The sequence below is a fragment of the Adiantum capillus-veneris genome, chromosome 24 (genome assembly GCF_014529385.1).
Source record: "Adiantum capillus-veneris isolate H3 chromosome 24, ASM1452938v2, whole genome shotgun sequence".
In the NCBI taxonomy this organism is placed as follows: domain Eukaryota; kingdom Viridiplantae; phylum Streptophyta; class Polypodiopsida; order Polypodiales; family Pteridaceae; genus Adiantum; species Adiantum capillus-veneris.
In genome coordinates, this window is record NC_140954.1 from 80,823,508 (window position 1) to 80,836,705 (window position 13,198).

The window sequence follows — 13,198 nt, forward strand, 5'->3', positions numbered from 1 at the left end:
TGCATACAAGGTCACATAGCCTCATATCTGCATAACCTTGTGGTTGCTCCATATACACAATTTCCTCCAAGTCTTCATTAAAAAAATGCATTGTTTACATCCATTTGTTTCAACACCCATTTTAATGCGGCAGTCACTACAATAAACACACAAACGGTAGCCATCTTAGCTACGGGGCTAAACGTCTCCTCATAATCAATCCCATAAGTATGCATAACCTTTGGCCACAAGTCTACCTTTGTACCTGCTCACATTGCGATCAGCATTATGCTTTATTTTGTAAACCCATTTACCTCCAATCGCCTTCTTATCCTTTGATAATGGCACCAATTCCCATGTTCCATTCACATCAAGTGCAACCATCTCTTCATCCATAGCTTGCCACCATTTTTCATCCTTAACATGTGGGTTCTACTTCCTATGTAATCTTCGCCATAAATGCACAATGACGAGCCACATAACTGTCATAAATCAATCTCTGCACAGGATTTCTTGCTCTTTTTGGCCTATGTGGTCCAAGATCACTTCCAGGTTCCCTATTCTCTGCTTGCATTCTTCTTACACCCGGAGTATTCACAGAGGGTATGACAAACTCCTCGTCCAAACTCTGCTCAGGACCACTGCTATTGCCATCATCATAACCAACACTCAAATTTGGCAACTTAGGGGCATCATCAAATTTTTCCTTTCCCTTCCTTGATACATTTGAAGATTTTATAGGACTTACTCTTTCACGTAACCTACCACTCCATGGATTCTCACCATGACTTGCATTAGGGGACCCTTGCGGCCCACTCAAAACTTGTGAGTGAACACCTGTATTTTTTGCAGCCACATTCTCTCTTACATCAGCCCCCAAATCATCCTTTACATCAACATACCAACTAGCCATTTCATTAAAAAAGACATCCTTGCTCACCCTCACTTCACCCGTGATAGGATTGTAGCACTTTCTGCTCAAGGCAATAGCCAACAAGCAAGCATTTTTTTGCTTTTGGATCAAGCTTACTTCTTAGCTCATCCAGCACATGCACATAAGCAATACATCCGAACACTTTAAAATTTGATACATCTGGTTTTTCACAAGTGAACTTTTCTTCAGGTGTCAGATCATGTACTCTAGCAGTAGGGGTCCTGTTCATAATGTAAACACCTGTAGCAACAACATCATCCCAATAAAAATGAGGCATGTTCTTCTCATTCATTAATGCTCTAGCCACTTTTGCAATGTGCATGTTCTTTTGCTCAGCAACACCATTTTGCTAAGAAGTATAACTGCATGAAAATTGCCTATGAATTCCATGTTTTTCAGAAAATCATTGAATTCATTGGAGACGTATTCTCCCCCTCCATTTGACCTCAGGCACTTTATATGTTTCCCAGTCTACTTTTCAACCATAATTTTGAAAATGCATAAACACCTTACTTTTTTGCTTCATGAAGTAGACCCATACCTTCCATGTATGGTCATCAATAAAACTCAAGTAATATCTACATCCACCCATAGATGGAGTCTTTGTCAAACCCCATACATTTGTATGCACTAAATCCAATGCATTCCTACTTACATGCTTATCATGAGAAAAGGATGCTTCTGCCTGCTTTCCAAATTGACAAGCTTCACATACTTTCTGCATTTCAACAACTCAGAACATAGGTAAATTGTAACTATCTCTTTAGTCTGCATCATTTTCAGCCTCTGTAAATTTACATGACCAATACATTTGTGCCAAATCTCTATATCTGGAACAACACCTAAACCTCGTGCAAACATGCCTTCACCTCGGGCACATTTAAATCCAAAGTAAACATTCTACCCACTTTCTTTCCTTATGCAACTAGCCTTCCATCCTTCTTATGCTCTTCGACAAAGAGACCATCAAAGTTAAACCTGACCTGTAAACCCTACTCAACCATTTTCCCCACAGAAACAAGGTTCTTTGTAATGTTGGGTACATGTAGTATATCGACTAGATACTTCACTTTACCATCTGTCATAGATAATGACACATTTCCTGTATGTGTTGGAATTAGGGTTGCAGAGAAACGCAGACAACTTGAGAAGACGAAGGAAGCTCAAGGCACACAATAGAGAGTGTGTTACTTAGTGTGCAATGGAAAGATAGATAGCCCTAGAGTGATGGGCGTATATACAATGCTCGGGGGAAAAAACCTCCTATAGAGGAAAAAAATGCCCTATTGTACTAGTGTGTTCACACACATCACTACCACATGTATATGGTAACAAATCCCCCCTGGAGTGATGGGGTGAACGAGAGCTAGCACATGAGTAAAGGGAAGTGCCACGCCCTGAGGACATGATCAGTCCACAAAGGGAAGTAAGCCCAAAGCTTTGCGGAAAGCTTCCAGCTTCTCACGAGACGATGCATTTGTGAAAAGATCTGTAAGATTGTCCTGTGTGGCACAAAAGGCAAGATGATCTCTCCTGCTGAGAGCCTCTCCCTGACATAGTGGTAATGCACCTCAATGTGCTTTGTGCGAGCATGAAAAACTGGGTTCCTCGCAACTGCTAATGCGCTCTGACTGTCAGTGTAGATAGCGTTGGCAGTGTCCTGTCCAACACCCAAATCAGCCATAAGGCGTCTGAGCCATACACACTCAATCGTATCTGCGAAGACTGCCCTGTACTCAACCTCACAACTCGAAGTGGTCACAGTAGGTTGCTTCTTGCTCAACCATGATATACATGAACTGCCAAGCATGAAACAAAAACCATTTGTGGACACTCGCGTGTCATAACAACCAGCCCAATCTGAGTCCGAAAAAGCATGTAAGTCTGGCGGCAATGATCCCCCCTTAGGATAAAACAAGCCAAGATGTAAAGTGCCACTAAGGTAGTGAAAAATCCTCTTGACAGCCTGCCAATGCTTAGACCCTGGGCTATGCATAAATCTGTTGACCTGTGAGACTGCAAATTGAATATCTGGCCTCGTGTTGCATACATAAATTAGGCAGCCAACAACAGTTTGATAAAGAGTGACATCGGCCAGATCACCAACATCATGTAGACTCAACTTCAAGCTTGTTTCCATGGGAGTGGCAATAGCTTTGCAATCCTCAAGTCCAAACTTACATAGCAATGTCTCTATGTAACTTTTCTGACACAAGGCAATACCACCATCACACTGCTTAAACTGTATACCCAAGTAATGATGCAACAGCCCCAAATATTTCATCTTGAAAGTAGCATTGAAATCAGCCTTAAATTCAGCAATATGTCTCTCATTTGGTCCAGTGATAGCAAATCATCGACATAAAGAACCACAATGAGAAGTACATCACCCTCACGCTTTACATACAATATGCTTTCTGTTAGACTGTACGAAAGCCTCGTTTTGACCAAATGAGTGTCAGATTTCTCATACCAAGCACGAGGAGATTGCTTCAACCCATACAAAGCCTTCTTACATTTGCACACTTTGTCCTCTTGTCCTTTTGTGACAAAACCGCGAGGCTCCATTACATAAACTTCCTCAAATATGTCACCATTCAAGAAAGCAGTAATAATGTGTGATTGATGTACATCCCAAGCAAAATGAGCTGCCAATACACATAGAAAACGCGCAGTAGGCATACGACAAGTGGGAGTAAAAGTCTCTTTATAATCTATGCCTTTTTGATGTGCATAACCCTTTGCAACAAGTCGAGCCTTATGGCGATCGATCTCACCATCCGGCTTGCGTTTCAACTTGTAAACCCGCTTCGTACCAATGGCCTTTTTGCTAGGAGGAAAATCACATAAAGTCCATGTGTCATTTTCTATAAGTGCATCATATTCTGATTGCATGGCAGCCATCCAATTTTCTGAATTCTGTGCTTCATCAAACGATAGAGGCTCCTCAACATCATGTAAGCTAGACATAGCCAAAGCATAACAATCTGATGCATAAGATGCATGGAATGTGCCTGAACAAGTACGACTAGACAAAGGTGCATCCAATTTACTGTCACGCAAAGTGTGCACCAACCATTTTGGCATACCTCTAGCCTGCTCATTTTCAGCCCTTTCCTCATCAAGTACATCATGTACATCTGCATCAGTAATAGGGTGATCTGTAACTATTTCAAAAACCCCATAGGCTGTACATTTGCCTCATTGGAACTTACATTCGTATTTCCACCACCGAAAAGAGGCAATAAAGTGTCATAAATGTCCTGTGAGCTTACATGACTGTCTCTAGTACATGACAACAAGGACTGAACATAATCTTCCACAAACACTACATCGTGTGAAACCAGAATACGTTTTGTTTGTGGATGATACAACCTATAACCTTTGCTTTCAGCACTATAACCAACAAAAATACATTTGACAGCCTTATCATCCAATTTTTTGCGTTGTGTTTGTGGCACCAAATCATATGCCAAATAGCCAAAAACACGCATGTGCTCAATAGAAGGCTTTCTATCATGCCATGCTTCATATGGAGTAATAGACTTCAACACTTTCATAGGACACCTGTTTAGTACATAAGTAGCACACATGCTGGCTTCAAGCCAAAAAGAATGCAGCAAAGCTTGACTTTTGACCATACATTGTGCCATTTCCGTAAGTGACCTGTTTTTCCTCTCAGCAACACCATTTTGCTGAGGTGTATAAGGCACTGTACATTGGTGTTTTATCCCACGACTGGCCAGAAATGCATTGAATTCATGAGACATATACTCCCCCCCTCGATCGGAATGGAGGGTGCCCATAGTACATTTCGAGACATTTTTAGCCATAGCCAGAAATTGTTTGAAGCACATAAAAACTTCGGACTTCGCTTTAAGCGAAAATACCCATGAAAGTCACGAAGTACATCTAATTTCCCAAGGACGGAGTTTGCGTGGGCCCACAAACATCACTATGCACAAGCTGCAACCTGCATGTGGCCCTAAGTGAACCATCCTTTGGAAACTTAGAACGTTGCATTTTACCTAGAATACAGCCTTCACAAACATGTTTGACAGGTGCTTCAAGAGGCGGCAAAGAAGCAACCATATCAGATTTCTGCAAACGCAGCAAACTCGCAAAATTCAGATGACCAAAACGTGCATGCCAAAGTTTTGCATCTGAAATAGCCCTTGAATCTGCAACTGCATTTGCAAAAATTTGTCCACACTTGTCATACAAAGTGAGCTTATACAACCCACGGCACAAAAGGCCAGATGCAACAATTTCATCACCAAAACTAAGATCATGAACTGTACATCTGTCATCCACAAATTTGACTACAAGTCCAAGTTTGGCAAGTTTAGCAAGTGCGGATACAGACAAAAGATTCTTCTTGATCCCAGGTACATAAAGTGCATCAACAAGTGTGAAAGAACTGCCATTAGCAGCAGTAAGCACAATCTTTCCAACTCCCTGAATCGGATAAGAGGCATTGTTGGCACAAGTGACTGAATTCCCATGAGGGATAGACTCGAGAGAGGTGAACAATTCACGATGTGAGGTAATGTGCTTTGTAGCACCACTGTCGAAAAACCACACATGTGAATCTACAGCAACTGACAAGCATGCATCATGGACAACAGGATTGTAAGTGCACTCTGTGCTAAAAGCCCATTCTGCATCAACATCAGCATCACAGTCTCCTTTCACGGAAGACTCAACAATGGCTGCATTTGTAGTGGAACCAGCATTTGCAGTGGAACCACCCTCTTTCTTCTTAGCCTCTTTGGTCTTCAACTTAGGACAGGACTTGATCAAGTGATCGTTAGCTTTACAATAATGGCAACGCATCTTCTTTTTGCCCTTATCACCAGAATTTCCAGACGAATTGCTACTAGCAGAAGCATTAGGAACATAAGTTTTGCCACTCGCTGAGCAAAACCATAAGAAGTGGCTGCATTGCTATTACCACCCTTTCTTTGAGAAGCAATAAAAGCCTGTTCAACTGCACGCTGCCTAGTCCTGTTTTTTTGGAAAGTGACTCTTGCAATAGCAATGTGCATAATGCATCAAACTTGACAACTTCAGGATTTCCTTGGGTCATCAGTCTCCAAGTACTAGCAAAATTCTCATAGGAATCTGGTAAGGCATCAAGAACAGTCTGTACAAGGTTACTGTCTGAGATGACTTCACCTGCAGAAATAAGTTGCTCATTGATATCCTTGACACCAGTAAGGAAAGTGTCCATATCATCTTCCTCATGCATAATCTTCGACTCCAGCTCTTTACGCAGCAAAGCAATTTTAGCCTCATTGCGACTTGCATAAAGACCAATGAATATATCCCAAGCCTGTTTTATAGATTTTACTGAACGGATGTGAGGAACAATGGTGCGCTTCACAGACAACGCAATCAATGCATGAGCCTACGCATCCTTTACATCCTAACGAGCTTGTTCTGCCGTAGGCAAAACAACTCTAATAGCAGCAATCCTTGCAGCAAGACCTACAACATCCTCAACATCGCCTGCATCCTCAAAACCAGGACGTACATCAATGCCTTGCACAATATTCCAGAAGCCCTTTGACACGAGAACGTGTTGCATCATATAAGCCCACATAGGGTAATTGTCCCCATCCAACCTGTCCTCAACAACAACATCTTGAACACATCTCTGTTGTTGTCAGCCATGGTAAATGCTGCACCTGATGTGAAAACTGCCCGAAAATAGGAGAGACGGACCGGGAACAACACGTGCTATATAGCAAAAACCGTAGAAGACTGTAAGGCACCTGTTATGCAGAAAATGGCACTGATAGAAATTCTGCACAAAATGACAAAATAGCTTGTGCAGACCTGCCTGTAGTGGAAATGGAGGCCGAAATGAGACCGAATCAAAAATCTGAACAGACCAAGGTCTACGAGTTCTCTCGAAATATTTGTCGACCTGCGAACGCTCGCCAAAACTCACTGTAATCGGAGAAAGTGAGCAGGCGTGTGCTGGAGCAGCTGGTGACTAAGCTCGAGAGGATGTGACCTGCTCTGATACCAATTGTTGGAATTAGGGTTGCAGAGAAACGCACACAGCTTGGAGAAGACGAAGGAAGCTCAAGGCACACAATAGAGAGTGTGTTACTTAGTGTGCAATGTGGAAAGATAGATAGCCCTAGAGTGATGGGCGTATATACAATGCTCGGGGGAAAAACCTCCTAAAGAGGGAAAAAATGCCCCGGCGGTCCTAGTGTGTTCACACACATCACTACGACATGTATATGGTAACAGTATGCATAGTAGGATGTGCAGTATCATCCCCAGTTTCTACATAATCAGGACTTTGTAAAGTATGCATTTCTTTAAACCATTCACGATGGATGGTCATGTGATTCAATGCACCAGAATCCACATACCATACATTATCACTATATTTTTCCACATTTGCAGACATAGTATTCAGCATGTGCTGCACCACAAATAGCCTCTCGGGCTCATCTACAACCTTGCTAGTAGTTGCATAATTATTTTGCTACCTCCTGTCCGGACAGTCACGTTCCAAGTGACCATGTCTTCCACAATGCCAGCGTACTACATTTCCGTGTTGACCTACATTATTATGCGGCGCATTTCCACGACCTCTTGGACTCCCCCTGCCTCAAAAGTTTCCTTGACCACCACCTGTGTTCTAACCATGATTGTTGTTCTGTTGTTGTGCTTGGTGGTTGCCTCTTCCTCGGCCTCGTCCACGACGTATACCGCGTCCTCTTCCTTTCCTCTGTTGTTGAAACGGACCTGTTCAAAATTATTTCCACCCTACGTAGAGGAGTCTTCCTCAAGTTCCTTCTCTTCCACAATTAATAGGGACACCAAATCTATAAACGAGAGAATGTTCTCTCGAAGATGGTTACTAGTTTTGAACTGTTTGTACTCAAGACCCAAACCTCGCAGATAGACTTCTACTTTATCATCATCATTGACAGATGTTCTTTATCTTTAGCGAATAGTCATTGATGGACAAACTTTTCTTCTGCACAGTAATCAGCTTAGTCTTCAACTACAGCTTCCTTGCCTTTGCGTTGGTCACATCCCCCAACGACAACAAAGTGTCCCAAGCCTCCTTAGGAGATTGAGCATCCTGTATATGCCCAATCATAGTGTCATGTACACTGACAATTAGCCAGTACATGACTTTTCAAGCTCCCCGGTTCCAATTTTTAAATGTCTTAATTTGTGCAACATCTGCACCTTCCTCTAGTAGTAGTCGTGCAACCTCATGCTCTCCATCAATGTAGTCCCAATAACCTTTTCCCACAAGGAAATTGGTTATTCTGAACTTCCAAGCATGCAAGGTGTTCTTGTCCAGTTTCTCACTGACAACCTGGTTAAGCCCATCATTGTTGGACGACAATTATCCAACCCTTTACACAGTCTTCAAGTGATCTGCTAAAAATAGTCGGTTACCACCTATAACAACAATGTACGTATATAAACTTGTTTCATTGTACTAAACAATGTTTGTGCACACTGTTGCCACCACCTATATGTAGATCTGCAAAATCCCGAACACTAGCATTTCTGCACACGAATGCACTCTAACTCTAAAACAAGGGTCGACACGTGCTCGGAATGGAAATTTGGCTGCACAAAAAAGAATGTCATGATGCAAACTCTCAAAGTGGAATCACCTAAATCGAAGATCATTGATGATGGCTCCAAGGAATACCAAAGCCGCTTCCTAGACTGCTCCTACTTGCTGCTCCAAGCTCCTTAGACACAACCAGGCTTTGATACCATGTCAAGAGATAGAGAAGGAGAGAGATTGAGCTCTTGCAAGCGCACACGCGCACGCGCACGCACGCACACACACACACACACACACACACACACACACACACACACACACACAAAGATGGAGACAAAAGTCTGTACTTCTTCTTCTTCACAAACTCAAGATAAGAGGTCTACAAAACATAAAGAAAAATACGAAATTAAAATGGGAACTAAGACAATGGTCTAGTATGAATCGCTAGTGAGTGAGGTGAGTAGATAAGTGTGCCATCACTTCGATAGGTAGACCAACTCGGTGTAGTCCAGCTGTAGCATCATTGGCGAAGATATGCGTATCCACCAAGGTGCACCAATGATGATGACTGTTGATGATAGTCATCCAAAAGTCATACATGTCGAGCTTGACATCTCAACAATTGTGAGTGATGTTGTGTGGTGGAGAAGGAGAAGATAGGACATAGTGTGTTGGTGGGGCAAACTCCCAGAGCAATGGGTAAGAGATCTCCGTATTACTTCGTATAGATAAAGAATAAGTATGTAAGAGTGGGCGGCTAGAATGTCTGACCCTGGGTAAGAGGTACGCCACCTTTACCCCAACAACCTCCCACTTAAAGCTGAGTGTGTTGATAAGTGGGCTCACTAGCTAACTACTAGTGTATACAAAATGATAGGGAGAGAGCATCTCTCAACCGATGCCCACTCGTTTTCTCAAAATACATGCATGATTTTATATAGGCTCTAGTGGTAGCCGAGCATGTGTGGGGCATGCATATCACTCCTACAGCTAGCATGCATATCTCACACGTATCTCGTAATGACTTGCATAGATCCACGATGCATCAAGCTAACGTCGGTCATTGCACAACTAATAATCCCAACTACAAAAGTTCCATTGCAATTGCTACATCGGGTGTCAACACTAAGAGGTCACGCATGAGACTCCCAAAAGCTGATGATAACTATGTGACCTCATCTAACCTCCTCAATGCTATTTGTGCGCTGCTACTGCACGTGTCGGAGGTTGGGGACTTGCCGAACACTGTGTGCGAGCCAGGAATGGCTACAAGCACACAACCAGCCTATCCTAATAAGCTCAAAGGGGCCAATGGTGTGTCACTCACCACTCTACGCTTGTCGTCGTGAAGGATTCTGTGCCACGAAGAAAAGGAAGCCGCCACCGATGCTGCCGCAATGCTCTCTCTCTCTCTCAAGCATACACACACACACACACACACACACACACACACACACACACACACACACACACACACACACACACACACTCGTGAGCACACGATGGAGAAGAAGGTAGAGATAGAGTAAGAGCACTTCTTTAGCATGCACCTCCAGAATGAGGACTTAAGGTCAAAATGGACCTTTTATATGAATCTGACCCATTCACACATGGACGTCCACGATGGCCGGTCATAGCAAAAAAAATGTAAAAATGAGATAAGTGTGTGTGTCTCATCGGTGATCACCTATGCACCTATAGGACCCACAAGCCTGATCCATGACTCAAATAAAGTGATAAGGCATCCGTCAAAGGTGATAGGGTGTTTGTAAGTGGTGAAGATGCCCCCCTTCCTGATGTAGATTCTTTCCTCGGAAGTTAGTGAGGTGAAGCCCGTTCGTCGAGGTGGAAGAGCATATGAAATTGAATGTCTTTAGCTTTCTTGAAACACTACAAAATCAACCAAAAATGGCACAATAGTTGCATTCTCATAGAACATACAATATAATTAAAAAGAATATGCAATGCATGGCACACAAATTGATTGGTAACAAAATATTAAACAATTTTTTTAGCAATAAACATTAAACTATAATATAATCAAACGCATACGCACTTGTAAAGGTTAAAAAATAAACAAGTCTAGGGTTGCTAATTTAACGGTCGAGAGGCACTAGAGATCAACTATTAATACCATGGGCAAGCTACTCAATTCTCTCTGGTCAATTGAGCTGTTTAATCACGAGAGCAAAGTATTTCATATACACGGGCTGACTAGAGGCTATACCTAGAAGACCTTTTAGTTAAGCTACGATAAAAGGAATTGCATATGAAATCATCGCATGGATTATTCCCTTTGTTTGACCCCCCAAAGTGTTTTCCACATTGATTCAATTTTGGACGTGTGTGCTTATTTTGTATACTTTGGGTTTTTTGCCTCTCAAGGAAAAGCGCCCACATTGGGAACCTCTAGGACTCCAGTACCATAGGCAATACATGTGAGTGAAGTACCAAATCAAACTGGGATTTCTTTTTAGCTTAAGATTTTACATTTTTGGCACTTTTGTTTTTTTGTTTGTTTGTTTTTCATTGCATTTTCAATTTTGTAACTTTGGGAGGTCATATTGACACTGTTACCCTCCCCAGGCTCATCACAATAGTAAACTCTCTTTAAAATACTTAAGCTAAAGGTAAAGAGGGATTAAACCCACTAGAAAGCGCTAGTACATTGCACAGAATGCTTCATAATATCGGATTAAGAACCTAAAGTAACCATTGACAATTAGGAAGGCATTTCCCATGGTATTAAGAGAAGATCTCTAATGTCTATCTTGGTCAAACTAGCTTAGTCATACTTCTTGATTCATAAACCTAGACAAGGGACTATGACATAAATTTATATTGAATCTAATGTTTAATACTAAGCACATGGATGCTAAAAAGGCAAGAGACAATGATAATGGGCAAGAAACACCTGTTCATGTTGATGATCGCGCTCGATTCGCAGAGCGAATTAGACAAAGATTGTATGAAATTTAAAATCCCAACTACTGCAATGCGTTCCTGTCCCGTTCCTGTACACAGTGGAAAACACAAGGAATACCTCTAGGAGGCACATCAATGGGAAGAGGCATCAATGTAAGGTCTCCACCTTTCTAGCTGTAGAGAAATGAGTTCAAACCTTTAGGAGAAAGCATTGGATCTATAAACATATAAAACACTATCTCAAAAGAAATTAAAAATGGTAATTTTGGAATCTTAAGCACGGCAAACCCAGGGCTATAAATTTTCAGAATTAAGTTTTGACAAAAGATTCTATGTCAATTAATTTGCCAAGAAAAATTGGATGGTTGCAGTAATCATTTAAGCATAGACTTTTACTAAGGCCTCCAGATACTTTCCCATATATTTAAGAAAATAGCAAAAAATAACCTAGAAAATTAGCAGGATTGATTTTTAAATCACGTAGGTTGTGGGAGGATATAACAGGAGCTTCCAAGCACTGATTTAGCATTAGATGGCACCTTCTTGAGGATGGGGGCTGCTTGAGCTGCAAGGAATTGCCAGAATTAGCTAGAGAGAGCCTGTGTGTGCCAGGAAAACTATAAATGGGCCCATTGCTTCACAAATGAGTTAGACTCAGAGACCTAGCCATTTCTCTCTCATATAGAGAGAAACTCTACTAAAAAATCACTAGAGAGTAAAAACTCTAGCTGATTATCAACGATAATTAGCCTAATTTCTTTTTAATTAGTGAAACTATGCTAATTAAGTAATAAGATTAAACCTCTTTACATTGTAAATAACTCTCTTAACTCTTAATGATCTATCGATTACTTAGATTAAGATTAGGGATATGAATCTAATTAATTATTAAACCATATTAGGGCTGAAATTAATCTTTTTAGTCTTAAATTAAGGGTAATTATATAAATTAAACTTAGATTAGTTCAAGATAATTTTTAGAGATTGATTAGATATAAGAAGCTAAGAAAATTATATCATAAATTTTTGATTAGTTTTTGTGATTAGTTAGGCAAAAATTAGTTGTTTTTAACCAAAAAACTAATGGAAAACCTACTTAATTGACTCAAATATTCCTAAGTTAATTATTAGAGTTAGAGAAGATTGCTAGAAAAACGGGGTAGTTACCTCATTAATAGAAAATTAGTCTAAGTATTTAATTAAGCTGAAATTAGTTGTTTTTAGCCACAAATAAAAGCGAGAAACTAGCTAATCAAGTTAGATAATTATAAGATATTTATTAGAGTTAGTATACATCATAAGTACGCCATAAGTACGCCATGATAATTAGCTTAAGGTCAAAAAATTAGTCTAGATATTTAATTAAGCCAAAACAAACTGATTTTGGATGAAAATAAAAAGGAGAAATTATCTAATCAAGTTAGATAATTATAAGATATTTATCAAAGCTAGTATACAATATAATTTACCATACATACTGGCTTGTAGTTCAAAAATTTCATTTGTGTGAAGATTCGTTAGAATATTTCCCACTCTCCAAGCCCTCACCTCCTCCTACACCGTACACGTCACCTTCTTGCCTGGCCTTGTCTTCCTACGCCTGCCTCCCTTTCCCAGGCGCACGACTCTTCCTCCCTTCAAACCCTATGCATGCAGAACGTGAGATGTTGAGCTCCAGCCAGAGAACAAGCAAGCACACAAACCTGATTCCCATGGGCGATGAAGCACTCTGGCTAACAATGCTTGTGCCCTGCATCTGCCTACATGCTTGAGAGAGAGAGAGAGAGAGAGAGAGAGAG

At 41.1% G+C, this 13,198-nt stretch overlaps 1 pseudogene; it reads right to left on the reverse strand.

Annotated features, from left to right (window-relative positions):
• Positions 1-418: 418 nt before the first annotated feature.
• LOC147426653 (uncharacterized) lies at positions 419-8,291 on the reverse strand (annotated as a pseudogene).
• Between the last annotated feature and the right edge of the window lie 4,907 nt (positions 8,292-13,198).